General features: G+C 36.2%; 1 protein-coding gene across 2 annotated transcripts in view; it reads right to left on the reverse strand.

Moving 5' to 3' along the window:
* The window catches only part of STK26 (serine/threonine kinase 26), a 60,006-nt gene that overhangs the window by 26,313 nt on the left and 8,653 nt on the right, over positions 1-25,040 (reverse strand). The window contains exon 3 of one of the 2 annotated variants that reach the window (XM_090265421.1): positions 20,653-20,698. The exons of the other annotated variant lie outside the window; for it this stretch is intronic. The gene's annotated coding sequence lies outside the window, so the exon portion shown is untranslated. The remainder of the gene's footprint in view (positions 1-20,652; positions 20,699-25,040) is intronic. 2 annotated transcript variants of the gene reach the window in all.

The raw sequence follows: 25,040 nt of genomic DNA on the forward strand, positions 1-25,040 counted from the left end.
GTTCATGTCCATAGGTCATGAATATAAGTTCTTTGACTTCCCCCTTTCCTATATTATTCTTAACTTCTCCCTGTTTACTTGGTACCAATCAATTATGCTTCTTAGTCCCTGAACCATTTCCTCACTTTTCCCCCTTCCCCTCCCAGCTGATAACCCTGCAAATGATCCCCGCACCTATGATTCTGTTCCTGTTCTCGTTGTTTGCTTAGTTTGGTTTTGTTCTTATTTTTTAGATTCAGTTGTTGATAGTTGTGAGTCTGTTGTCATTTTAATGTTCACAGTCGTGATATTCTTTTTTCTTAAATAAGTCCCTTTAACATTTCATATAATAATGGCTTGGTGATAATGAACTCCTTTAGCTTTACCTTGTCTGGGAAGCACTTTATCTGCCCTTCCATTCTAAATGATAGCTTTGCTAGATAGAGTAGTCTTGGCTGTAGGTCCTTGATTTTCATCACCTTGAATATTTCTTGCCAGTCCCTTTTCGCGTGCAAAATTTCTTTTGAGAAATCAACTGATAGTCTTTATAGGCACCCCTTTGTAGGTAACTCTGCTAGTCTCTTGCTGCTTTTAAGATTCTCTCTTTATCTTGAACCTTTGGCATTTTTCATTATGATGTGTCTTGATGTGGTCCTTATTTGGGTCTAGCTTGTTTGGAACTCTGTTTCCTGGACTTGTATGTCTATTTTCATTGCTAAATTTGGGAAGTTCTCCTTCATTGTTTTTTCACATAAGCTTTCCATTTCTTGATCTTCTTCTTATCCTTCTGGCTTCCTATGATCCGGATGTTGGCACATTTAAGTTGTCTCAGAGGTTCCTAAGCCTCTCCTCACTTTTTAAAATTCTTGTTTCCTCATCCTTCACTGGTTGACTGTTTTTTTCTTTCTTATATTCCAAATCATTGATTTGAACCCCAATTTCCTTCTCTTCGCCATTGGTTTTGTGTGAATTTTCCTTTGTTTCATTTAGCATAGTCTTCACTTCTTCCCTTATGCCTCTGCTGTACTTAAGCATAACTGTCAAGTCTGAGCAACTTTATCACCACTGTTTTGAATTCTGCATCTGTTAGGTTGGCTATCTCCTCATCGTTTCGTTCTCCCACTGGAACCCTGATCCGTTCCTTCTTTTGGGCCATAATTCTCTGTCTCCTCTTCTTAACAGGCTCCTGTGTTTGTTTGCCTCTGTGTCGTAGGTAGAACTGTCACTCCTGTTATATTGTAAGGGGCAGAGCCTTAGGTATTCATCAGTATGGGTGACCTGTTTCACTACGTTGTGGCACTTTGTGGGGGGGAGGGGTCCAAGAGAGAACAATACCACCTGCTCAGCACTCGCCCCTTTTCCAGGCATTTCTCCCACTTCCATATGGGACTGGCGCCTCTCTAGCTGTTTCCTTGGCTGTTGTTCACAGACTGGATGGGTCTGTGGACGTTCTAGGATCATGGGGGTCCTTTAAATAAGTAGACACTGCTGAGAGACCAGCAGTTTCCTCCTCCACCCCAACTCCCACTGGTTTGCACAGTCAGAAGCAATGAGGCTTGATTTTCTTCGGCGCTGGCACCATGAGCTGTGTGGTCTGGTCTGGTGCTGGGGGTGCTCCCCAGGTGTCCTGCTTGACCTTTTTAAATGTTTGTGCTTCTGCCAGCCTGCCACTGGCACCACACCACTTCCTCTCTGCCCCCGCTCCGCCCCTCCTACCTGTCTGGATGAGTATTTCTTCTTTGTATCTTTGTTGGACTTCCATACAGCTCGATTTTCTGGAATTTCTGGTTGTCTCCAGTTCTAAGGTAGTTGTATTCCTTCTTAGTAATGGAGGGAGAGGCAGTATGTATGTCTACACCTCCATCTTGGCCGGAAGTCCCTGTATATTACCTTTTAACTCTCCTTTTATCTATCCAACTTGCACATCTCAATCACCTCACCCACACACTTCTAAACCACCATGTAAACAACATGGAACACCAAAGACTCAAGAATCTACGAGTCTCCTCTTTTTCTTTACTTGAGATTTTATATGTAATGTTGTCATTGATGGCTGAGATAAGATTCTATGCCTCTATCATAATTGCTAGTGCTTATGAAGAAGTGATAATATGTTGAACTTTCACAACTTATCTTACAGTGGGAATCCAGAGTAAGTTGACATAAAATTTGCAGTCAAGCATACGTTTTTAGGTTAACAAATGTACAGGCATGACTTAGATTTATAAACTCACTGTCCTTTACTGACTCAGAATTATCCTGTGTCTAATCATATGCATTTTTAACTGAAATTTTACTCCCACAAGATGCTTGCTTGAGATCATATTGCTGAATATATACTTCGATTCAAGTAGAAACACAAAATCTTTAAATCTCCCCCAAAGGCACACTTTACCTTATATTTAAGTGCTTTATTACTCTACATCTAAAATTTTATTGAGTTCCTTCAAAATATAGGAGAATGCTATCTAGTTCTGTTGAGCTATCTATATTTACTTTGGATCTAGATCATCTGTTCATTCACAATTTTACCTAGTCATCAATTTCAGGAGACAAAGAGTTAGTATATTCTTTTATGTATTCATTTATTAGACAAAGTGATCATTACAGTTTTTTTCTCATCAAATTCTTTGCACCATCATCACCAAATAGATCCACTAGTACTCCAGTAAACTACCTAATTTTCAGTAACTTGAAAACTTATGATCTCCTTAAATTTTTTTTCACCAACATTTATTTTTTTTCAACCTGCTTAAATACACAGTTTGCACATGACCTACATGATTTATAAGCTTTATCATTTTCCTTGGTTGGATTTTTTTTCCATTTCTAAAAGCTACATTTTTTACGTAATAGTCTCTTTGATGTTGCAAGCTACTTCTTATCACCAGCCACCTAGAGTATCCACATGAAACAAATACATCTTGAGCTTCCCATACAGTCTCTAAAAAACAGTTTAGACTTGCAGTAGGTTAGAAACACCTTCTTAACGCTCACATTTTGTTATAAGATGTTCTCCAAATTCCAAGTACCATCATTACTGATGTTCTTGGTGCTCTATTTCTCACCAAGACACCGTACTTCATTGTGATTACTATTACATAGTAGGTAAACCAAAGGCACCTCTCTTCCTACTTTTGGTGACAACTGTTCCTGTCTTTCTAGCACCCGGTGGCAGAGAGAGAGAGAGAGAGAGAGAGAGAGAGAGAGAGAGAGAGAGAGAGAGAGAGAGAGAGAGAGAGAGAGAGAGAGAGAGAGAGAGAGAAACCGAGACACTTCAAATTCAAATAGTTTGGTAACAGGTTCACCTCCCTATAACTTTCTAAATTCAGTGAATTTGGAAAAACACAGAGAACAAATCTTTCAGTTTTACTGAGGTAACTATAAAACAAATCTAAACGTTGTAAATATGCCATGATTATTTTTAAAAAGCATAGTATGTACATTCTGATACACTCTCAAGTAGGAAGTATATTCATTAACTTCATAACAAAATTTTTGTTGTAAGAAACAAAGATTAAATCTTAGTCTTCCTAATTCATATCTTATAAAGATTTGACTGAAACAATCAACCCCCAGGAGAATACAGCTGTTCTTGATTTCTATAATAAATGGGTTCTTGAAAGTACGTAGATCAAAGATTTAAAAATCAAGTCACATTTTGCATTTTAAAGAAGCTCTGAAGTGAATCCTAACCTATTGCTAGTTTAAGATTTTAAATCAAGGAATAGCAAATTAAAGAAAAAAAAAGGAGAAAAAACCATCATTTACATGTTTGTACTCTTTTATTTGGGGATTAAAACTTCTCATGCAAAACCTCAACTTCAGGAGTGGAGGAAATCACGAAAACTAGTTTTCACTAGTATAGCCTCGCCTGCTTAACTCTCTGAGGATGTAGATCCCTGCCCTATTTGCTAATTCCTGAATTTTGGATAGATAATACCTGAGTTCTACCCACCCTTTTAGCATCTCACCAAAGTACCCTAAGTTTTTATTAAGACTGATTTCCTTTCTATTTTGGGTTCAAGGGCAAGAGTCAAGTAAATAAATGGTAAACATCCCAAGTAATACTATTTAATAACCACCTATGTAAAGAAACTGATTTTCCCAGTGTTATTCACATCACTCTTCTTCAGAGCCTCTAAGAAAATCGTCAGCTCCCTCTCCACACAAATCAAATATTATTTTAAGAATATTAAAATTTCCAAATCATTCTACCTCTACTGCAAAATTGCAGTTGACTTCTACATCTGTATTTGTATTACCTTTTCAAAGCCGTAGCCCAGGAAAGGGGTTTAAGTTCTACAGCAGAAAATAGGAGGAATCACTAATAACTTCATACTGATTTACGATGAACAGTGGGATTTACCCATGTCCCACAAAAATGGGTCTGTGAAAATTAAAAACTCACAGATTCACCTCCAAACACTCACATTATTCCTTGACTGTCTTTACCTTTCCTTCCCTTGAATTTGGACTCTTCAGCTATCGGTACATTGTTACAATTTTAATTTTTAAGTGAAGGTACCCTTACTAGTAAAACAACAATGATAACAATAACCTTTTCATATGGAAATACTCTTAAGAAGTCCAAAAGCGAAAATAAAATGATAATTTTGCTTGTCTCTTGTGTAAAGTTAGAGGCAGATAAGAGAAGACTTCTTGCATATGTAAAGCACAGAATCAGAGACCTGGAAGAACTCTTGAAGGTTCTCTAAGTGCTCTCTAGTCCTGGCTGCACATGAGAATCACCAGTACAGCCATTAAAATGAAGATAACTAGGTCTCATTCCAAAACTACTGATTCAGAATCTCTGAGATTGAGCCCAGCAATAAGTATTTTTTTAAAAAAAGTACTCCAAACTATTTTCCATGTAGTCATTTTGACACAAGTTTTAAGAACAGCATTTAGAACCCACTGAGCAGACATCTTGATATCTTGAATTTGTATCCTTGATTATATGGAACTCATTACCACTATTTTTCCCAGGCAAGCCTGTGGCTCTCTTTTAAATATGAATACTAAGAGGACAACTTGAAAATTAAAATAAAACCAAGAACACCTTGGTATTTATATACACATACCTATATTTCAAAAATTAAGTCTTCAATACTTCTAAGAACACATTTCAAAAATTAGTACCTACCCTCAAGTAAGGTTATAAATAATATCTACCAAACATATACAATGCATCCCATACACTTTGTATACATACTCTTAAACTATTTTTTTACCCAAAATAGTCTATATAAAAATAGGGTATATAATAGTTTAAGATTTTATTGATGACAGTTTTGAGGTAACAGTCAACACTGATAAGGAGTTAAAAGTTTAGTTCTAGTTAGCTAGTAGAAAATGGGTACAAATCGTGGAGGGGAGGGGAGCTGAAAAGTTTTCCATGACACCAGAGCCTCCATAAGGAAATAAAGACTCAAAGAAATGGTTAAACCTGCGTATTTTTTGGTTAGGTTCAATGAAGACTGGGAAGTTATGGAAGGATGTGAGGTAAGTGTCATAAACTGGGGGAAATTTAGCAAGCCCTGTTTGTTCAGATTCTTTTTGGTATCCCTCTGTCTTTGAAGATAAGGGTGCTTCTTTATTACCAATACAGGGAGAGTACCTTTCACAGGAGGATATTAAGACCTGTTTCAGGAAAGAAGAGCAGTGGGGTGGGGAGAGGGAGGGTGGTATGGGAGAACAAATCAAAGTAACCTTCCTACTTCTGTCATTTTCTCAGACTCCTTCAGGTTAAAATATCCAACATGCCAAGGTGCCATAATTTGAGGTATCTTGTCCTGAATCTCATGAGGAGGCATTAAGAATAAGTGATCAGGATGTTACAGAAACAGGGGAGTACAAAAACAAACCCCAGAGTTTGCAGCTGGGAGACAGGGAGCAGGAAGCAGCTTTCAGGATGCCCTTGCATGCCTGGAGCTAGTGGCTGGATACATTGTTGCAAAGATCTGCTTTACTTCCAAGACTCAGGAAGATGGGAGGGATCTTGGACTGTGGGCTGGTAGGAAGAAGCAGACAGAGCCTACGTTGGGTTCTGTGAATGGTCAGAACTGTTTGCAACACCCACTGCGTGAGAGGACGCAGTGAGCGGGAGAGAGGAGGCAGGGAGGAAGAGAGCAGCTGTGGACATTTTGGGCTGGCTCTGGCTCTAGGAGGCTCTCTCTCTCAGGCTCTCTCTGGCCCTCAGGCCCTCACTCTCTGGCTCTTGTGGGCTCCCTCCATGTGGCTTGGAGAAGGGGCCTCCAGGCTGCTTAAAGAAGAAGCTCTCACCAGGGGGTTTTGAGAAGGAGAGGAGATCCACGCAGTTTGCAGGAAGACGGCAGGTTACAAGGAGGCTGAGAATCCAGACGGTTCTGCATTGAGAGCTGGAGGGCACCACAGCACAGAAAGGACCTCCCCAATCAGAACTGAGTGATTGGCAGCTACTGGTAAAGCTGAACTGTGCCTAGGAAGTAGGGAAACGGTATTTCTGACTTTCCTAACACTGGCCAGGTCTGGGAGGGGGAGGCAGGACTATGTGTAAATAAACAATTTTTTTTCTTTTCACCAAACTCTGGTATTGAGAGTTATAATTCCGGCGGCGGGCAATAGGACCCCTAACTAAACAGCCCGTGGGTTCTGTTTCAATCAGAGCAGCCCAGGGGTTCAGTTACAAGGAGAAACAAGAAAACTGTAGACAGAATAAGAATTCACCCTAGGGTTCTATCAGAATGGAGACCCAGAGAGCTAAAGGTTAGAAAGAGCTAAATGTAACAAATCTACATTCTTTGAATCTGATGTAGCTAAATCAGATTTCTAATCTGGAGCTGAGAGTGAAAATATAATAGATTTAGGGAAGACAGGTATATTTCTCAGAGGATTTGACCAGAAAGGGTTGAGCTCAGGTGTTCTGAAAGAACCTTGAAGGACTAAGAACCAAGTTGAGCAAGCTGACCTGAGACATTTTCCACTTGCCTTCAAACCTTAATAAAACCCATTATATGAGTGCTTCGGTTTATAAGAACTGTTTTCACTTTTACAAAGACTGATTATCTGTATAGGCCTATCAGTGACTTACTCAGGAGGAGGAGTATACAGGAAATAATGAGCAAAAATGTGCTAATGATTATCAAAGCTTAGAAAGGAAGACCTCTTACAAATTCTTAAGCAGGTAACGCCAGGAGTGACCTGCAGCAAACTCAAGATGCCCTGACAATCACAGAGAATAACTAAAACTTTAGCCTAACAATGTACTAAAAACTGGAGATGCACCCAGTTAGCTACCTAGTATTTAAATTGCTCAGATAACTTCTCCCAAACTAGAGAGAAAACACTTTTCTAGATTACTTACATTTTTATACTATTACCCATCATCTAACAGGTATAATACATGTAAATAAAAGTCATTCTCTAATGATTCCATGAGCCTCAAATTCAATTAGTTCTATTATGATTGCCTATGCTAAGATTTTTTCAGTTGTCCTATGAACAAACACTGCTTTATGTTTGGTTGAGTGCTTCCTAAATCAATATACTGCCAGAAGAAAAATAAAGATTAAAATCAAAGCCATTTACCTCTTAGCACTGTTTGCACTCAAGACTGCAGGATACTATCTTTTTAGTGTTATAGAATATAATCCAAGCACAATTGTATCTCCCTAGGTAGAACTATAATAGTCACAGGCTTTGAGAACTGCAAGGAAATGTATAGGTCATTTGAGCCAACTCCTTATCACCACCATCAGCAAAAGGTATTCATTGTATGCCTGCTATGTCCTAGGCTAATACCACCAATGGAAGCCATGGAATTTAGGGTTATTTATGTCAAAATAACGGCAGAAGTAGGGAAAGGTAATGAAGGGAGAAATAAATCATGGAATAAAAAGAAGTACAGACTCTTTGAGATGAACAGGCACTTAGCAAACATCTGATCCAAAACTTATTTTTATAGGGAAAAATAACTGTAGCGTAGAGAAGTCATAAATAATTCAAGGTTTTAAGATGGTTCATTAGTGGCAAAGCTCAATTTTTTAAATTTTATTTTATTGATTATGCTATTACAGTTGTCCCAATTTTTCTCCCTTTGCCCCTCTCCACCTAGCACCCCTCACTCCCACCATTGTGCATGTCTGAGTTATGCATATATGTTCTTTGGCTACTCTATTCCCTATGCTATCCTTTACATCCCCATGACTATTCTGTAGTTACCAATTTGTACTTCTTAATCCCTTCACCTTTTTTGCCCATCCCCCTCCCATCTGGCAACCATCAATGCATTCTCTGGTTCTCTGAATCTACGATTCTGTTTCTATTCTGCTTATTTTGTATTTTAGATTCAATTGTTGATATATATGTATTTATTGCCATTTTATTTGAGTTTTCATCTTCTTTTTCTTAGATAAGTCCCTTTAACATTTCATATAATATTGATTTGGTACATGTAATGAAATAAATGAGATGTAGTCACAACAAACCTGGGTTTCCTTCTGGTCATCAGACAGCATTTTATTAACTCACAGTTGAATCCCTGTCTTTACTCACTTGCTTAAAAGACAGTTAGTTTTGAGATAGATGAGGTAGCAGCAAAGAAGCCCTAGTCTTAATGGCAAAGCATATAGTCGAAGTTCTCACACAGTATTATTTTTTCCTCTTAAGGCAACAAATTAAACTTTCAGCAGTACTGTGCATAGCAACAAGAAAAATGTGTTTATAACGCAAAAATAAAATTAAATTTATAAGTACTTTTTAATGTTTTATTATTCTTATTTTTAAATGCACATTAGCAAAAATACTTAGAATAGAAATATTTTAGTAAAGGATAACATCTTTAAATTTATTTTAAAAGTTTTGACACAGCTGCATGAATAATAGCAGTTTGAAGAGTTTCTCCTAATTAATCATTTTGAATCAATTTCATCTTGAAGAACAAAAGAATAATTGGTAATATTTCTTCATCTTAATACCTCCTACTCAATATAGGAGAAGAGAAGCCCTTCCTATCTCCTAATTTGCATTCTTCTCTTTACCCAAGCTCAGATCAGAGGAAAAGAACAATGAAGTAAGTGGGACACATTCTGGGATGTGAAGAATGCATTTCTTTACATATTTTTGTAGGACAGTTAAATTTACAATCTGGTAAAGAAGAATGAAACAGTTATTTGATTCGATTATCATTTTATCACTACATTTTTCTAAAGAAAAAATGAAATACAGGCAAGATGATAAGGAATTTAACCGTTATAACATCCTCCAACTTAGAAACTCTGAATCAAGAAACCAAGTCATAATAGGCAGCACTTTTATTAGTTCCATTTCCCAGATAGATATTTAAATTCCTGTTATTTCAATTGAAATTAGAAATGTCAGATTATTTCATTCATCCAGGTAAATAATCTTTGGATCTAAGACCTCTTAAAGTAAGTAACTAATTTTGTCTTTTTGACTAACTCTCTGGGATCCGAAGTTCCCTTAAACCACATTTTTCTCTCAGTAAACCAAAACTCAAGGCTATCATCACAATAAAAGCTGGATGCAGATTCCATTGCAATAGTTAATTAATTTCTCTCTGCCCTTACAACCATTCCGAAGGAAAAAGGAGGTGTGGTTTCTTATATGTATTACAGAGGTACAGAGAGGGCAGAGGGCAGACAAAATTGGCTTAATTTTGCTTACCCCAGAAACTACAAGAAATCAGCGATTAAATGTTGGCTTCACCATCTGTATATTGAGGGAGAGAGGTGGGCTCAATAATCTTTAAATGATCTACTACCCTCATTTTGTGAATTTGTGATGTATTGGAAGTCAAATCCCTTTGTTTCCCTGCTTGTATCACTAGCAGTTGCCAATTGTACTTCTGAAGTAATCATTAAGTAAGTATGAACTGGCATTGGCCACATAGCTAATTCTATAGTAGTATACAATGGCTCAAATGAAAAGTATACACTACCCCATTTTTCCAGAGAGAAATTCAGAATCACTAGTTGACCACATTCAAGTTTCAACTCTCTGATACTATAATGAAGCAGGCTCGGGAGCCAAGGATGGATAAAGAGCAACAGAGTGAGTACTGTCCACACTGATCTCCCACACCTCATACTGGCTATGTTCCATTATATGAGTGGCAGCTCCGAGGAAGTCAAGGGGAGCCAGAATTCAGCTCAAACAGGACCTAAGCTTCTATTAGTCTTTCTCTCCTTCAACTGTAAAGTAAATTCATTCAGAAAGTAAAGTAGCATTTAGAAAGTAACCTAGTTTATACTTGACCATATATAGAAGTAGAACATCCAACAAAACTAAGTGCCCAAAGGGAAAATTAAAGGGATGTCTTATCATATTCCCAACCCAATGTTCCAATGAGTAGTAGCTTGGACATAAAACATAAAATCAATGTTCAACTGGAGAACAATTCTACTTCTTGTTACTTTTGAGCCTTTGAGCCATACCATTTTCTCCATCAACAATAACTGTACCTCTCTTTCATCTGTCAAAATTCCTGATCTTTAATTTAAAAATACCTTTCCTTCCATGACTGGTGTGGCTCAGTGTATTACGCACTGGCCTGAGGACCAAAAGGTTAACAGTTCAATTCCCAGTCAGGGCACATGCCTGGGTTGCTGGCTGGGTCCCTGGTTGGGAGCATGCAAGAGGCAGCCAATAGATGTTTCTAGCATATCGGTGTTTTTCTCCCTCTCTCTAAAAATAAATAAATAAAATAAAAAAGCATACATACATACATACATAAAAAGTACCTCTCCAACTCCCCAGGGGAAGTTGATAACCCAAACAGAGTCAATTGCTTCATCCTCTGCCCTCCCACAGCCTTTTTCTTGAGCCTCCTTTACAGCACACACTACCTTTGCATTCTCTTTCATTGCCATGACCTTTCTATTTTCTGAGTAAGTTTATTAAGGAATGGGATTTGTCTCACTAAGTACCATTTACCCTCACAGGACCCAGTATATTGCTTTGTATACTGTGGGCCTTGGATGTTTGCAGGTTGTTTACCTGAAGGCCATCCTAAGATGAAATCACTGACATGAGGTTGTCCTTTCATTTACTATTTGATTTCTGACTTTCGGTGCAAGGGAGATTAAATTCAATAAACTGGAGGATATTAAAATAGGTGTGAAATTCTAAGTCAATCCTTTTTCTCACACATGATTGACATAAAAACTATCCAAAGTGACAACAGATTTTTCTTTTCTACTGAAGAAAAAAAATTTAAATTAAATTTATTGGGGTGATATTGGTTCATACAATTATACAGGATTTAGGTGTACAATTCTATAAAACATCATCTATACATTCTAGTGTGTGTTCACCACCCCAAGTCAAGTCTCCTTCCATCACCATCCCCCCCTTTCCCCTCTTCTACCTCCTCCCACCCTTCTTTCCCTCTGGTAATCACCATACTGTTGTCTGTGTATGTTTTCAGTTTATATATATATATATTGCATATATATATATATATATATATATTGCTTAATTCCTTCACCTTTAAAACTCAGCTCATAACCTCCTCCCATCTGATAGCTGTCAGTCCATTCTCTGTATCTATGAGTCTGTTTTTATTTTGTTAATTTTGTTCATTAGATCCCACATATAAGTGAAATGATATATTCTTGTCTTTCTCTGACCAGCTTATTTCACTTAGCATAATACTCTTCAGGTCTTTAGTTTGCAAAACCGAAGGTCTTGAAATAATATGGAACTATACCCAATGGAGAGTTGGCAGTAGCCCTAAAAACAAGGATGCATATCAGTGATATATGCAAATCTGATTTTGCAAGCACACCTGCAATCAGTATTAACCAGAGCCACATGACTACTGTATGTCCTATAGAATGTAGGATGATTTTACACCTGAATACAAAGATTAGAGGCCTGAAAGAGCCACAGTCTGTGTATCACTCTGCTGTACATTTCAATTTAGTTGGGCTAAACACATATAGAAACACACAGTTCAATCAGGAGTCAGGTTTAACCATAAGCATTGATGTTAATATTAAAGGGATTACTTCTGACTACAGATGAAGCTACATAAATGTAACCTGGGATTGAAAACAATTCTAACTATAAAATATTCATTTGGAAAGGGGGACAAGGTCATATAGTGAAAGGAAGACAAAGATTCTACAACAGGTATCCTAATTTATTCAGGCCATTATTTAACTAAACCCACACAAGGCACTTTAACACGATGGACACTGAGAGCCTGATTTTATTCTATCCATACTGGAGGATGTCATTAAAGGATGTCACTCTAGTACTTTCAGAAATAAATACCTTTGTAGACAATCTAAAGCAGAGGCCCCTAATAGCAAATATCAAGTTATCATGGATAATGTCATGGTGACTCTTTAGCACACTTATTAAAATGCACTGGATTAAAACAAAATTGATTTTCCCACTGCCTATCTTCCTTCTAGATGCAGAACATCAATTAAAATCAATAAGTTTGAAGCTTATAAGCACAGCACTAAATTATTAACACCATGAGTTCCTTTAGAAAATTAACACTGATTTTAAAAGTGAAATTTTACATAGACTTGCCTTTCATTCTTAATGAGAAAGTGGCTACACTGTAATTTCCCTCTTTAATCAAATCTATACTTTGAATGAATTTAATCAAATAGTATTTGCGGGGAGTTACTGAGTGGAATCTTGAGACTAAGGAAAATTATCTCTTGGGTTCTGTTGGCTTTAACATTCTATGATCCCAAGAGAATGATACTGATGGCATGATACACACTAAGAATGGAGCAGAGAGGAGATTTACAGAATATTTTAAAGGAATGGTCTCTAATATTTTCAACAATCTATTTTACAAAAGTGAAAAATATTATTAGAATGTGTGTTTGTGTATGGGTGCCAAGGCTAAAAAAATAAAGCTTACTGTTATTTTTATGCCCTACTTACTTCTTTAAAAGATATGAAGCAGTGCACTAATAAATAAGAATAAACTCAGAAACCAACTAAAGTGACGTGTGTGTGTATGTGTGTATGTGTAATAGTTGTACCAGAAAACCTAAGCTAAGACAAACTACTACAAATGGGCATAAAAATTAGCTCTGTACTTAGCATCAAGATGTGCCCAACATATATGAGAAATAACTTTACACTGACAAAGTTGTTATGTTAATAAAACAGGGGCTAGTTTTAACATCCTCACTGAAGACAATTTTATCCTTGTTATTCCCATTCCCTTGCACAGGGAGTATCTGTTCATTTGGGAAAAATCCTAAATATTGTCATATTTCCATTTTCCCAAAGAATTCCAGCTTCGAGAGCCCTTCTTATGTTGTGAATTAATCTCCTCTGAAAGTACGCCAACTTTTTCTGAACTGAAATTTCTCAAATTGATCTCCATCCTACCCTACACTCCACTGTCAATAGCACTTGTGAATATCCTAATTCCTAAAGGTACAGATTCACCATTTACTCCCACTGATCTGTGCTGATGTTACTGAAATCTGTTTATGTTACCAAAGCACAACATTTGACAACTTAATTGCTCAAATAAAGGGGTAAATGCTATTGAAATGATGAGGTATCTACTAATATGAGTTGAATCTTTCAATTTTTAACAAATACCATTATAAACATAAGGATGTTTATGTGTCTGCCACAAAACTATAGCTAAGATAATATATTGTATTAGTTGAAATCTATATTTCTTCTTCATTTAGCAATCAACTTAACAACACTGTAATTCTCCACTAAGAATAATCAACATCCAGTACCAAATGTGAATACAGGTACAAAATCTGATATTTTCCAAAAAGTTTCTTTATATAATCTGTTCAAGAATTGTAAAAGACCATAGGATTCTAGAATGGCCCTTATAAAATACATTATTTTTTTTTATTTTATAATGAATGATTTTTAGCTGGGAGTGGAGTGGGCAATGACAAACAAGTAACCTCATGATGGAGACAAATGATAAAGTTCCTTAATTAGTCCTTGAATTTCCATAGCCAAAATAAGCTTGATGAGCCATTCAAAGTTATTAAAGTGCTTTGAACAGTATGCTTCCCGAAAAGATTTGTGATCTACAACTTGAAATGACTTGCACCCTATCATCTCACACTCCTAACCAGAGAGAAAGTACCATTCACTAAGCAAATTTTTACTGCCCACCCCAAAAGGACCCATAACCATTTTGAAAAACACAATCTTAGAACTCCCTTTGTCCTTTCTTGCCTATCATTATTTTCCTTTCTTTTCCTTCTTTTCACCTAGTCTCAAAGCCAGCTCAGCTAGCCTTTCCTGACTATCTCAGTAGCCTGACTTGACTCATCTTTCCTAGGAATTTCTGGTCAGGCTAGTAGAGAGCCACTGAAAACTTTCATCAGATGAGTCTGAAAAAACAGTCTGTATTTCAGACACCTCCATCCAGATTTTATTCTATCTATACTGGAGGATGTCATTAAAGGATGTCTACATGTTGCCTCAACTCTAGTTAGTGACAAATGACAGAATACCATGATAAAAAAAAAAAAAGGGATAATGTCTGACATTTTCCAGAGAAAAACACTGATAGAACTTCATGATTAATTGAACATGGAGATAAAGGAAATCAGTAGCTAATTATAAACAATGCCTACTATTCTTTTTTTCCCTTTATAATTTTCTGATTTACCAATATATATTTTATGGTTGATGGCAGGTTCCCCACTAAATCAAGTAGTTAAGTGGCATTTGGTAAAGCTTGATTATTTCATATGCTATGATCTCATAATTTTAATTAATTTTTGATTAAGTACTATACTCCTTACTGCTGACAAGGTACCTGAGGTGTTAATTGTAGGATGAAGACATTTATTCATCACAGCAGGGAACAAATATGATTATATCTGACACTTAACACTCTCTATAGTCACTCTCCTTCTCTAACAGATATGGCCCTTTAATTTAAAATAGTGATCAAAGCAATCAGTGCCCTCCTTTATATCCCTGCATAAATTTGTCCAGTTTTATTTTCTTGCTTTAGAAACTACAAAAATGTTTAAATGTATCTGTACACACACAAAAATGTATCCTTAGTTACAGTTACCAATACAACTTTCCATATAATTTAACCATTAAAAATTTATGTCTAGAAAACAAACAAAAATATGTCTACCTCTTGACTATAATCTAGTCTTTCCTTGAATTAAGCATTACAATAATGTGACCAATATACAAGTCACCTTAATATAAACAAAGTTTCCTACTATCTTACTGTATCCCTAACCTAGGGGAATATACTATAAGAAGCTGCACTTCAATAGATCACCAATTCTCAATGGGTTCCATGCCTTAAGATAGGGATTAGCAAACATTTCCTAAAAGGCCACATAGTACATGTTTTAGGCTTTGTGGGCCAGGTACAGTCTGCAGTCTGTCACGTATTCTTTTTAAACAACTCTTTAAAAATGTAAAAACTATTTTTAGCTGGCAGGCTACACACAAACAGGCTGTAGGCGGGATTTGGCCCTTGGCTATGGTTAGCTGACTGCTGCTCTAAGGAATACATTGTATATAATAAACTTCTCTCCGGTGAATCTAAAATGGTTTTAGTTGTGCCCTCCTTGGGAGAATTGAGAAAACATTAACTGACATCATTTTCCTGTTTTGTGGTTCAGATGAAAACTTGTTGAGAAAGGGTTGCGTTAAATTAACAAAGCTTCAAAAATACTACTTGAGGAAGGTGATCATTATTATTTCAAAAAATACAGGCATTCAAAAATATTCACAAGTAAGAAGTTAAAATCCAAATTTCAAGGAACTTTCATTTTGTCCAAAGTATAAACCAAACATAATAGTCTCGTTACCTCTTAGTTGAAAATTAATTACACATGGCAGAGAAGTAATTACACATTAATTGCCATGGTATAAAATTAATTACTTCTAATTCAAAATTTGCTTGGAATGGGTACCTGATTATTTCTATAAATAAACAGTCATGTGTGCCTTATCTTTTATAAATAATAACCTAGTCTAGACTCCTGTGCAGAATCCCCAAAGCTTAGTTTTAGAGCTTAAGGTTTACCTACACAATCTCTACACTTTACATTTAAGGAGTCACATGCAGGCATTATTTCATAGTATAGAAGAACAGAATACACTAAGTTCTGCATTCTAGTAGATAGGAGAAAACAATTTAGTGTCTTACCAGGAAATGTAATTAAATTCTTAAGGTCTGGAACCATTTGGCCATATTAAATGAAACTACTTTTTCACAATATACAGATCATCTTTTCAGTTAGAGGAGTTCTAAAAAAATCTTCCAAAATTGTGCTTGATCCTTCATTCAGGATCACACTTACATTAAAACTGCATGATACACTGTCATCAAAAATACACAAAAGAGTAATCAAATTAAAATGCTTCTAGTTACACAGATTGACGCTCCCAAAGAACCCAGGCACATGGATGGACAACAGGAGAGAGCTGTCTATCCTGGAATGTGGGGGTGGGGCTGTAATCACTAGACAGAAAACAATCTTTGGTTTTCAAGTGTGAAAATATTTATATTTTTTAAATGATTGGAAAGTTAAAAGCCAACAATAGGATTAATATAGTATTTAATATCCGTAAGTGTTTTTAGAAAAAAGTAACTGGACTACATATTACTTAGAACTCTTCTCTCAGCCAAGACATAAATCAAGAGTTCTAAAGTCATTAAGCAGATTTATTTTAAAGTAAATCTGAGATACTATTCAGCCTTGAAGGCTCCAAAGAACTGTTTGAATCATTTCCTGAGAGACAATTTTAAGGCCAGAACCTACTGGAAAGGTAACAATAATAATAAGTCAAGTCATTTAAAAGAGCAATTCCTTCTCTTTAACCCTCTCCTCCAAATTACAGTCCAAATTAGCCAGATATAATCCAGTGATAATCTGGCACTTTTCCTTGTTAATTGAAAGTGCTCATTTTGCCTACAGAGAAAAAAAAAAAAAAAAAGGCCACCCAAAATGACTTTAATGATCTAGAAAGAACTTATTTGCCCAGTACACATGCCACCAAAATTGCATATCTTTAACATAAAAGCAGCTGAGATTACCATTCCTATGATATCAGCTCTTTCCCCTGGTTTTTCACAAGCTTTCTCCCAACCAAATATACTCTTTACAGACATTTTCTTGCCATAACAAATTAATTATGTAAATGTAACTCTTATCACAGAAGTCATAAGCAAGCAGAAAGAAATAAATTGCTATTACCTCCCCAATTTCCTTTCCTGTTAGCTTTTTCTCCTTTCTGCAGAAAGTAGAGAAATTTCCCATTCCAAAAAAATATAGAGAATTCTTAAATCTTTAAAGCAAAAGACTACTTTTCTCCTTCCTTGGAATTACTGTCGTTTTCTTCTTCCAGAGTCCAAAACCTCTTCCTCACTTACACTTTATGTTTGCTCATGAGGCAGCGCTAATCCTCTGCCATCATGAGATGCTACCTTCCCTAAGCAGGCTTTATATACTGCAGCCTCCAAAATGATGCCTGAACCTCAGCAGATAGAAGATCCATAGCAACAGCAGTAATAGTTTTTTTTTCAAGTGCTATTACCGGAAATCACACTCCAAAAAGATGACCATGGAGGTGTCACCTGTGCTAAAACCTCAAAATTGATTCATTGTTTAACTAGTCAAACCCCACGTTTTCATTTTATGTGTCCTTTGGGAAGCCTGTGACATAGTAAAAGAGATCTTTCAGTGGCAGTCACCATTTTTTTTCATGAAGATATATATATATATTTTAAAGCAGCTCTTTGTATACAAGATTTTTTCACTAAAAGAGAATATAATGCCCCATCCCCTTCATTCCCTATTACCATAGAGTACATAGTATAATGTACCTACAACAAAATTAGCTTCAAAATAAGAACTTAGACAATAATCATATGTTTCTGTTAATTAGAAGTCATTTGTATACTACCCACATGCCTCTGATTTTACTAACAAGTAAACTGGATTATATTTATCAAAAGCAGTTCCTTTGATGTGGTGATTTTCTGTAAGGCTATTTTATGGGAGAAATTAAGTAGACAATTGAGACTTTTAATAAATATAATTCTATGTAATGTTCAATTTAATTCTAATTCACTAAAATAGTTCAACACTGGTATTGAATTTCATTATAAGTCATTTCCTATGATTTGTATAGAATAAGACTCATGTGAGTCCAATTTCTTTAAGAATAAGTTTAAATATTAAACGCAGAAAGGAGAACAAGCCATGATAAAATTGCAACATGCATAAAATCCTGATAACTCTATTATGTACAAGGTCTGGAAAAAGTCCAAACATTGTTAATATAATGAGAATGGTTTGCACAACATTGATGTAACCTGGCAGCCAAGAAAAGTGAACTAGAATGTGCATGAGTGAACAATGACAACTTCATGGCACTAGTTAGTGGGGGCAGTAGACACCATTGAGTGAGCATGTGTACTGTGTGGTCATCGCATTCAAAATGACTAAGTGAGTAGAGCAACAAATATGCATCAAAATTTGCTTTAAGCTTGAACATTCCTCTGGGGAAGCTATTCAGATGATTCAGAAGGCTGCAGCTATGGACAACTGGTGACTGGCAGCTTCATCATGACAATAACCCCATTCATGCATCACATCTTGTGCAGTTTTTTGGCAAAACATCAAATCACCCAGGTGACTCAGCCCCCCTACAGCCCAGGTTTGGCACCCTGTGACTTCTGACTTTTCCCAAAACTAATCACCTTCGAAAAGGAAGAGATTTCAGACCACCAATAAGATTCAGGAAAATGTGATGGGGCAGCTGATAGTGATTGGGATAACTGAGTGAGGTCCCAAGTTGCCTACTTTGAAGGGAACTGAGGTGTCACTGTCCTATGTACAATGCTTTTTGTATCTTGTATCTTCTTCAATAAATGTCTCTATTTTTTATAGTACATGGTTGGATACAACCTGGACAAACCTTGCATTTATACATATGTATTTTCCTTAGATTAAATATTTTTAAAGGGGTAAAGAATTCTATATTTTCTATATAATAAAAATATTTAGCAAATCCATGGATATCATAATTTTTACTGAATTCCTGTTATACAAAGACCTTCCTAAATGATAAATGACATGATCAAATTGTAATTTTCTGCTTCTTAAACTTAGTGATGATCTTTTTATCTTTTATCAATTTTTATTACTACAATTCACTTTTCTACTTTTTAAAGTTATGTCTAGAATTGGTAGAATTGATTACAAACTCTACAGGCAAATGTTGAACCTTATTTTCTTGAATAGATTATTCAAGCACAAAATATACTTCATGTACAATATACAGTTGATCCTTGAACAATAATGGATTTGAACTGCACTGGTCCATTTATATGCAGATTTTTAAAACTAAGTATACACTCAGCCTACTGTATCCATGGAATCAACCTAGGGCTGACACAAAACAGTATTTTCCATCCACAGTTTGGAATCTTTGGATACGGAGGGCTGACTGTATGTATCCTGTATGCATTGTTCCACGCCATTTTATATAAGCAACTTGAACATATGAGGATTTAGCCATCTGGAATCCCCAACAAAGTCCAAGGGATGATTGAATTAAGTTTTGGGGGCATCAACAGTTACACTTGAATTTTTTACTGCACAGGATTCAGAACACCTAACTCCCGTGTTGTTCAATGATCAACTGTATATTTTGTGTGCATTATGTACACACACCTTCATCAATTTTCTCCAACAAAATCTTAACGTACCACCCAGAATAATGAAAAATGTGTCACAAGAGTAATTAAGTATCCTGGAAAATAGACAGCTACCACATAAGAGATTTAAGGTATAAGGTAAACATATCAGAAGTTTTACACCCACACTGTATTCCCTAAATGGACAGCAAGTCTCCTAGGGATTCAAGGAATTTATTTTAATGAAAATTAAACATACTTTAAAATTTAGAGGTACATTTCTTCACATGTTTTGAACATCCTCATTGGTAGCAAATCTTTGATTCTGAGGGATAATTTTGTTTTTATTGGTTGTGTGTTCATTTTAGAAACTGAAAAGTGATTTAAGTCCAAGGCTGTTAAATGAGGTGGGAAAATCAAGTTTGTTTACATTGTCTGGTGTTTGTAAACTCATTAAGTAGACCTTATTTGCTTCTATTATTTTCAGTTCTGATCCTTTGTTTGAACTAAGCTCTGAGTTCTCCTATATGGTACCTGTTAGCAAATGTTAATTTACTAATCTGACAGGTATAGCGAATATTTTAGGGAACAGAAGCTGGAATGAGAGGGCCATTTAGGAAGTGGCTTGATATTTTCTTAATGATTCAGAAGTAACTTCCTCTTCCTTCCAGGAATTTACATATGTAAACACAAGTTGGCTTCCAAAGTCATGACTGTGAATGGGTATTTTTGATTTAACAATAGTCCAGGGCTTTTTTTTTGGCGGGGGGGGGGGGGAGTAATAATAAGGTAAGGGAAAGGGGTTCTAAACAATACAAATTGGAGAGATGTATCAAAATTGGAAAAATGTCTTAAAAATGTTTATCTTTGGGGGAAATATTGCCATTTACTGGCATTTAGGAAACTGGCATTTTATTTTACTTTAGTCAAATTGCATTTTCACAACTATAACCACAAACATATTTCATGTTCTTAATAAAACTGTTTGGATTTGAACATAGCATTTACTGAGTTTTCAAACCTACCTGGATCAAAGAAAACAGAAGTGGTGTGTGACTGAGATTTTGGAAGCTGTAGAATTAAAACACAAAGTTGAGTTTGGCCTCTTGAAATGATAATTGGAAGTCATGTTATTTTAATTTCTCAAAATTTCATTTATCAATTTTCATACAGGACCTCAAACCTTGATCTTCACTCCTGAACAAACCTGTAACTAATTACTTCTTCTTGGATGTGTGACCAGCACTTAAAATTCAACATTTCTAAAAAACAAACCAATTTTCTTCAAACTCAGCCATATCTTTGAGTCTTTACTCTCTTATCATATTTCTCCCCTTTCCATATCCAATTAGTCAACAAGGTCTGTTAGTCTTCCTTGAGTGGTGCTCACAGCAGACCTCAGACCAGCAGAGCAGCAGGCAACTCATTAGTTATGCAAATCCACAGACCCTACTGCAGACCTACTGAATCAGAAATTCTGGAGATGGGGCCTAGTAGTCTTTGTTTTAACAAATCCTCCAGCTGGTTCTGGAGTATGCTCAAGTTTGACCATCACTGCCCTAGATCAAATTCTTATTTAAAAAGTCTGAGACAGTGCAATATTCATATATTTTATGTAGCCTTCCACTTCTCCAACCCAGCCTATTGGGTTGAAAGCCTAATGCAATCTTCCAAAAACAAACAAACAAAAAAACAAAAAAAATTGTTCTCATCAGTTTACTTTCTTGCTGAAAAACTCCTTGTTGTAGACAGGGTTAAAAAGAACTGTCTCAGTTTGGCATTCAAGGCCCTTCATAATTTGGTCCTAACAGTTAATGGCAATAAATACCTACTTCAATACTCTGTTACAGAGAAAACCTTGTGTGTGCCCCTTTGTTCTTTTCTCTTGCCTGTCTCCCATTCTCTTTTAAGGGTTTGTTGAAGGCTGCCCTGCCCAGAAGCAATGCAGTGCAGTGGTGAAAGCATGAGTGCCTAGGAGAAAGGTACTCCATAAGTGAGGGTTCCCTTCCTTAATCCAGTCTTCCTTGGAATGCTTCTACCACAGTGTCTATCCTGTCTGAAATTCATCACTATTGCTCTGTTTTTAGATTTCTAAGTGTATCGGTGTCTACTTTCTCCAATTATAGTATAGACTTTTTGAGGTCAAGGACTTTTATACTTTTTGTATCTCAAAGACAGGCATCATACACCATGTCCTACACAAAGTAGGCTTTCCAAACTTTGCTGCAAATACTTCTCTAGCTTAAAGCACACCCTGTTGTTTCATGAAGACTAAGCGTGTAAAAACATTAAACCTGAATCACCAGTGTCCAATCTGGGAAAGTCAATAAATTACCACTTACTGAAGGGCAGGTAGAAAGACTCAGTGAAATTCAAACTAACAATCTGAACTAAAGCTACAGAAGCAAACAGGACCCTAATTAATGAGTTTGCTAACTGTCCTCACGGGATCAGTAGCACTTAAAAACATCCATTTAAAATATGTTCCTTTCTCTGAGACTGCCAGACACACTGACTATAGCCTCCTTAACCACAAAGAGGTCAAAGTTCTATTTTCTATCACCATACTTAGTAGCATGTCTGCATGCTTTGCAGATTGGTTTCTGTTGTGCTTCTGCCTAAAGTTAAGGTAGGCAGTGGAAAATTGAGACCAGGAAGTGGAAAAACTTTCCCGGCTCTAGCGGGCAGTCATAATGATGAGGCAGAGGCTTTGGGAATAAATTATGAGTATGGATTTTATTGGCTCAGCTTCTCAAAAACTTCTTGCATTAATATAAAAACTTATGCCTCACGTGATATCTATTGCCCATCTCCTCCTCATCACCCACTGCTGTTATTTATAATATATTGTATCCATGAATTAAGTCCCAGTTTAATATAATATACTATAAAGTGGTACGTCCAAAGCTGATGGGTTAATGAAAAGCAGGGGGAGAAAAAAAGTCACTAATAGAGTAACTAAAAAAAATGCATTTTCTACAAAAAAAATGGATGTGTCTAAGATGTTCTTGAAGTATTTCTTCCACCTGCCAAAAATTCACACCTAAGTTGTTACTAGTTACTATTGAAACCTGGTAGAGTAATTCACTAGTGTGCTTAGAAATTCCCTAACACATCTAATGTGGTATGGACTTCAAATCCAGAAAACTTCATTAAGTATGATACTGGTAAGCCACTCCTATAATTCAAAGCAACTATTATTCTTCAGCAAGATGCTCTATTATTCTATAATAAACAAATTGAAAAAGTCCAGTTATGGTGGATTTGAATCTCATTTTGTTCAGTCCTTTGCATTTTGAATTAATAGGGTTTCACAGACTTCTTCCCCCACTTTTTTTTTTAAACAGGTGGAAGAGAATTGGGAAAAATATCACTAAGAACACACATAATCTCTGTACAAGGATCACAAAGAATGGTTCAAAACTTTTTCCTGTGAATACTTTTAAGAGAAAAGCACAAAAACATAATGCCATGGATTTTCTCAACAGCACATTTAAAAAAATCCTCACCTGATGGTATTTTTCATTGCTTTCAGAGAGAGAGGAAGTGGGGAGGGTGGAAGACGAAGGGACAGGAGGTGAGGGGGAAGGGGGAGAGAAGGGAGGGGGGAAGGGGAGAGAGAGAGAGAGAGAGGGAGAGAGATGTGAGAGACAAACATTGAAACATGTATTGGTTGCCCTCTTGTACACACCCCAACCCAGGATAGAACCCGCAACCTGGGTATGTGCCTCAACCAGGAATAGAATCCACAGCCCTTCAGTCTATAGATGACAATTCAGCCAACTGAGCCACATCGGCCAGGGTAACAACACATTTCTGAAGTTACTTGACCAAAAAGGAGGAAAGCGAACACTTAAAAAATATATAATTAGAATATTTTCAAGTCTTTCACCTAAGCTGTCTACAATTGTGCTAACTCAAGTCCACAAGAAGTATGAACCATAATTTTGTTCTAATTTTGCTAGAATATCCAGAGCTATGCCATACCAGTTGGTTAATCTGATATTTTAGGGCATGAATCATTATAATTCATGTTCATACAATAAATGAAGAAAATAAAAAGCCATTGTGATGCTGTCAGGAAAATGCTACAAGTCCAGAAAAGGCTGAGGGGGAGGGTAGCTCTATCTCCAGAGAAGTAAATGCTGGTGAGAAGTGGTGGGAAGAAACACGAAGGAAGAGGAGAAAGATAGCCTCTGCTTTGCACTGTTTTCTGGTTCTTTGAATGTACAAATCAGGTGATCCTCCTCAATTATGTGATATTTTGGGAATGGGCAACAAAGGGAATGATGGATGGAGTTGGCCAGCAATGTGTTGTTTTGTTTTCAAATCGAGATTTGAAGACATTTCCTCCTGGATAAGTCTTCCTATTTCATAGGATTGTTGAGAGGATTTAGTTGATATCTTTTTTTTTTAATGTTTGATTTCAATAAGCATTAATTAAATGATGTTGTCCTTACCCTATAACATCTTAGTCTAAAATGGCAAATGACTAAATAAAAATGTACTTAAGATGGACTCAAAATGTTAGCTGTGGATATTTCATTGATTTTTGTTCTTTTAAAATGAGTTACCTCATGGCATTCCTCCAGAGACATTGTTTTATATATACTTGTGGTGGAAATTCTTTGGGACTTACTGATGAAAAATGAAAAAAGAAAGTTTGTTGCCTCACAACTAATGCTGGCGTTAATTTTTGTTCTTCTAACTCCATTTTCTAGCAACAAATAAAATGGGTAAAACCACCATTCTTTCAAAGGACATAACTCAGTCACAAACTATCATCAAGCTGCGCCAAATTTTACTATTAGATTTACTTTTTCTAAGGCAGTGTTTCATGTAAAATATGAACATCATGGGAGAGGTCATACAGTAAGCTATTAATCAAAAGCACCTTACTGTGAATGTAATTTATCATACTCTTTCTAATAGAACTTAGCCTTAGTTACTAGGAAAGCAATGAGGCTCCTTATTCTCTCAAAGGCCTTGATAGGCAAGGGAAGGAGAGCTTCCTTGTGTGAACAGCTGATTAATTACACGCATACTTTCTTAGCCATAATGCATATAATACACTAAAATCACTTTAGTAAGTAAAAAAGTCTACACTGTGTACATGTAAATTAGCCTTTATGAGCTAAAAGAATTTAAGCATCACACAATATATTTGAAGAAACAAAAGAAAAAAGTTTAAAATGTCTAATTTATACTGCACTCAGCCAACATTTTTACATATGATTCATACATATTGGTATAAAGAAAGGTAAAATATGTGGTCCTTGCCTTCAAGAAATTTACAACCCAGTTTGAAAGACAAGTATAACATATTTAATTAGAGAAACTCTAAAACAACATATAAATCAAGGACTGGGTTTTTGGCTACGGTCAATAAATACAATAAGTGCTTGAAAACTGG

Source organism: Furipterus horrens, unplaced genomic scaffold (assembly GCF_987537825.1).
Source record: "Furipterus horrens unplaced genomic scaffold, mFurHor1.1.pri manual_scaffold_17, whole genome shotgun sequence".
NCBI lineage: Eukaryota > Metazoa > Chordata > Mammalia > Chiroptera > Furipteridae > Furipterus > Furipterus horrens.